Source organism: Lactuca sativa, chromosome 8, assembly GCF_002870075.4.
Source record: "Lactuca sativa cultivar Salinas chromosome 8, Lsat_Salinas_v11, whole genome shotgun sequence".
Lineage (NCBI taxonomy): Eukaryota > Viridiplantae > Streptophyta > Magnoliopsida > Asterales > Asteraceae > Lactuca > Lactuca sativa.
In genome coordinates, this window is record NC_056630.2 from 237,394,358 (window position 1) to 237,399,896 (window position 5,539).

A 5,539-nucleotide genomic window follows, 5' to 3' on the forward strand; every position below is an offset into this window, starting at 1 on the left:
TAGTTAATCTATTAAACTCTTTCTAATACAAATCAAGTTTGCTAAAGTAATCAGACAAATATAAACTAACCTGAGTAAGAGAAACAATCATTTGATGAACATTAAAGATAACATAACAATCTATTTTATGATAAGTTTCAGACAACTCATTCCACACGTCATATGCACTTTATGAATATGCATGATTAGCATACATATTCTCGGATATAGACCCAAGAATCTAAGAACAAGTAATAGCATTAGCACGTTCCTACTTAGACTCTTTAACATGATCATTACTAGGTTTAGGTATAGTTCCATCAGTAAAACCAAGCTTATTACGAGCCTTTAAATCCCTAACCCTGGAACTGCGCCATATCCTAAAATTTTCAGTTCCTAATAACTTAAAACTAATGACACTAGTAATAGTATTATCATAAGGATGAACATATAAAGGATTATCAAAGTTTACAGCAAGTTCAGGTTTAACCCCTGACCCACTAGAAGATTCAATCGTAAAATCAGTCATACTTACAAGAAATCAAATAAAAAAGACTGAAAGCAACAAAAAATAGACAACAATGAAGGCCTTAGAGTCCAGATGGTCACCACGGTATGTTGGGTCCCAAGACAAGCAATCACTAAGTTACAATAACAAGAAAATGATTTGGTATTCACAAGGAAACCAGGATCAAGCAGAACAATTAATAACATGGAAGAAAGAAAGAACAAGAAACCTCATAGTGAGTTTAGAAGATAACAAAACCAGTCAGACATAACCGATCGACTCTCAGATCCGTTCCCTACTAAGGTTTATCGGTGATGAACTTCGACCGTTAGAGAGTTATTTCAGATCTATGAGATTAACCAACCAATCCAATAGATGAGAAGGACTTCACCTAACTAAGATGTAGAACAAGTAGATCTGACCTTCTGAATCTGCAAGAAACAAAGGACAAATTCGCAGTGACCAAGATCGAGAAACAACCGTTTGCAATAAGGCAAGCGGAAACCCTAATCTAACTCAAACTGAAGTTAGATCTAGTTTTCAACAAGAAAACCAGATTGAACCAGTTTATGAAGATCAAAAAAGGAAAATCAATAGATCAGGACTAACACAGTTACCTCGATTTTACGAAGACGAAGCGTTGATAACCAAGAATCAGAGCCCTAAAGCTCTGATACCATGTAAAAACTTGTAAGAAAACAATTTCCCAACATCACCATCTATTATATCATTTGACGATTAAACAAGAATCGGAGCCCTAAAGCTCTAATACCGTGTAAAAACTTGTAAGGAAACAATTTCCCAACATCAGCATCTATTATATCATTTGACGATTAACAAACAGGTGGTTTTAAAGATTTACAAATAAACCCGACTACATAAAACCTACACTACTCTCAGAAAAGAATCACTAAACCTAATCTAGAACAATATCAGGAACATATGATAGATCGTTACAGATTACAGAAAAAACCCTAGAATAAGAACAATATGAACAAGAGAGAGTGTGTGTAAAGTGAAAACTGATCGACTGACTGAATAATGACCCAAACACATAGAGTCAGTCCTTAAGTATCCAGGTAATCTTTGACCCGAAGATCCGCGTATCAACCCGAACACTGTTTCAACTGAACATATTGCCCCCTACATCATTTCACATGTATACCTGAAAAACCTTTTTACACATATACTACAAAATATACCCTTATTTTAAATAACAAAATGTTACTTTGCACTTTATAAAATATTCTAGTATATTTTAACTCATACCACCGGCTCATTAAATTACTATTTTTTGAATTGATCGAGTTAAATAACAATAACTAATTAAACATATCAAACTATGGCATGGAAGAGTATAATACTCATAATAATTTTAGAAACAACGAAGATGCAACTTCCAGTTTTTAAAAGACCGTAAAACCAATTGAGACATGTGGCATACGTGAGCTCCTTGTCAGTATGGTAATGTAAATGTCATGTGGAAGTTGTTTACAGCAAGTTAACCAATGACACATTTGGTTGCGGGGACTGACCGGTCTGCATAACAACCACAATAAAACGCCTATATATAAAGCCATTGCTTACCTAAACAAATCCAAAGCAGGGAGGAAGATGAAGAATAATGGTGAAAGAGGAATGGCGTTTTAAGGAGAACAATGAAGTGCATGCAGCTGCATCTTTGACAATTAAAAAACATCCTTGAATCAATCATGGGTAACATCGACGTTGCAAAGACAGGGAAACCGATGATTCATCTTGGACAAGGTGATCCTTCCGTTTACCCTTGCTTTCGAACATCTCCAATAGTAGGAGATGCTCTAGTGGAAGCCATTCGATCTGCTAACTTCAACTGTTATGGTACCGGAGCCCGAATTGATCCTGCAAAAGGTTACTTAACTTTCTTCAATTTCATATTTTGGATCTACTTATTTTTCGATGTCTCAAGGTTTTTTTTTTTTTAAATATTTTCGTGGGTTTCAAACAAAGTTATTAATAAATTATATTATTAATAGGGCTATTGCCGAGTACCTGTCGAGAGATATTCCGTACACATTAAAAACCGATGACGTTTTGTTTACCGTAGGAGCAAAACATGCTATTCATGTCTTACTAACTGCTCTTTCTTGCCCTGGTGCAAATATACTCTTTCCTAGACCTAATTATCCGACATATGAAGCTCGAGCCAGATTTAGTTCACAGCATATGCATAAGCTGTGATTACTGTCTACAACTCATATACTTAAATATTTAAATGTTTATATGCAAAAGGAAATCTGTAAGTGTTTTCTTAAATATTAATTATAACGTGCTAGCTGTAGTACTTTACACCAAAACCCTAGATCCTATATTTGGTAACCCTTATATAAATTGTAGAACCAAACACACATATTTAGAAGACAAATAAAAATTTTACAAGCTATTTGGATAATATTTGTCATGACGATCTTTCTTGTTCATGATGAAAGATTGCAGAAACAGCAAGAAAACTTGGAATTTTGGTGATTGCAGACCAAGTTTATGCCCATCAAGTTTTCGGAGAAAAACCATTTATCCTCATGGGAGTATTTGGTGCAATAGCGATCGTTTCTGGCTGGCGTTTTGGATGGATTGCAGTAACTGATCCAATTGGCATTCTTCACAAAACTGGGGTTTAATTTTCTCTCTACATCACTCATTCTTTGTAAACAAATTCATGAACTTTTATCATTAAAAAACTTTCCTTTGTCTTACATATACTATGGTTTCAGCTTGTTAGTTCCCTGAAGAGTTGCCTGGTGATATCACGATTCAACTATCTTCCTAATCGTTGGCTGTTTCAGTTATTCTAATGCTTTAGCACACGTTTCAGGGAGCTATTCCTCGCATACTGAAGAGCACACCGGAATCATTTTTCATGAATATTAACAAGTTACTAAAGGAAGCAGCTGACATGTTTTATGAGACTTCAGGAGATACCCCTTCTCGCATGCCCACACAAACCGGAGGGGTCTATTTTTGTCCTGGTAAAAATTTGTATGGGGTAACTAATTTACGTAAAATAGAATATGCAATTAAAAGTCATCTGATAATGGTTGTACAGGTGCAGTTAAATCTATCAGGCTTTTATGATGTAGTTGGTGATACCACTACAAGAATAACAGGCAATAGCGGCGACACCTTTAGCAGCGACATCAAACTAACGCGTTTTTGTCGCCGCTAAAAGTGTCCATCGCCGCTAAAGGCTTATGTTGGCGATCCGCGTCGTTTCAACCCTAACCGTTGATTTAGACGATGATCCAACGATTAGGAGGACATAGAAAACCCCGCGTTATTTTCCCTCCGGTGTGTCGCCGCTAAAGGCTACCCGTCGCCGCTATTGTGTGTCCTGGCGATCCGCGTCATTTCAACCTCATCTGTCGATTTAAACAATGATCCAACGATGTAGGAAACCCCAGATTGTTTTCCCTCTGATGTGTCGCTGCTAAACGCCAGCCGTCGCCGCTAAAGAACATCAACAATAAAATCAGCTTCTACTTCACTTTCTTCCCTGATCTACTTCTGTGTTTCCCCTCTTCCTCACCATTTCCCAAATTCTTGCTGGAGTATACCGCCACCTCCACTGTTCATGACGAAAATTTGATATTTTAGATGTGTATTTGTATGTGGATTTTGTGTTTGTAGATGTGGATATGTATTTGTATTTGCATTTGTATGTATATTTGTATTTAAGTGTATTTTTATGTATGTATATGTGTTTTTGTATGATCATTTATATGTATATTTATATTTTGTATGTAAATTATGTATGTGTATGTGTTTTTGTATGTATATGGGTATTTTGTATGTGTATTATGTATGTATGTGTATTTGTATGTATACAAATACATATAAATAGCGGCGACACCTTTAGTGACGACAGATAGTATTAGCAGCGACGCGTCTTTAATGGCGACAGAAGACAATAGCGGCGACCAAAGAAGCATTACCGACGAACCAATAACAACAACCCTTTAGTGGCGACAGACTTCTGTATGAAGTTGGCTAAAGAGGAATCCATGATCCTTCTACCAGGTATGATCAATAACATAGTTGAAAGTATCTTAAAGATCAAATTACCTCATTCTTTAATGTTAGTATTATTATTATTCATATTCGTATTACTATGACAAATCACGGCAAGGGATGCTGTTGGCTTCAAAAACTGGCTTCGAGTGAGTTTTGCAGCAGAGCCAAAAGTATTAGAAGATGCAATTGGGACGCTGAAAGCTTTTTGTTTGAGGCATGCAAAACATTATTAGTACAATACGTGCGACAATTGGTGATTGGAATACCAAAAGTTGTTCAAATATACATGGTGAATCTAGCTTGTTATGCCGGGTAAGATATTTTTAGTTGAATTTCCAGGTTAATTAGGAAATGGTTGTAATATATTATTTCTCTTGTTGACAGGTAGTATTTTCATTTCGATTTGTATCTAATATTATAGTTCAATCTAAGCTGAATACATGTATTAAGAACTGAGTGTAAGGTATCTCATTCGCAGTATACATTTTGGGATGTGGTCGTTTAGTGTTTGTCAAATACACCAGCACAACTATATAATAATTTTCTCATAGCAATAATTGAGCAACCAAAAAGTATCGATGCTAGAATTACTAGTACATCACATATTAAGAATTTAACTCTGTAGAAAAGCCTTCCAAAAGCCATCGGATTTCTTTATCCTGTCTTTTTCCTTTTCTCTCCTCTATAGAATTCACATTGTAGTTTATTATGTAAAGATATATTTTCCATATCGCATCTATGACTTTGCTATTGTTATTATTAATTCTTTTGTGGTATTTGCAAGTAAACAAAAAAGTAGTACCATGTTCGGTGAAGCAATAATTTAATATTGTCTCTTAATAAATGTGAATCAAATTTAAAACAATTCATTTTCTAGAGTTGTTAATTATCCTTTGAGGTATAGGTTATTAGCTTCATTTTCTTATTAGGTTAATCAATTATGTTTTTAATATTAATAGTTAGGACATCCACAATGCATTAACTCAATAAAGTTAAATGGATTGC

At 35.1% G+C, this 5,539-nt stretch overlaps 1 pseudogene; it reads left to right on the forward strand.

The window, feature by feature from the left end:
- Nucleotides 1-2,111: 2,111 nt before the first annotated feature.
- On the forward strand, nt 2,112-4,767 carry LOC111906695 (tyrosine aminotransferase-like; annotated as a pseudogene).
- Nucleotides 4,768-5,539: the final 772 nt, after the last annotated feature.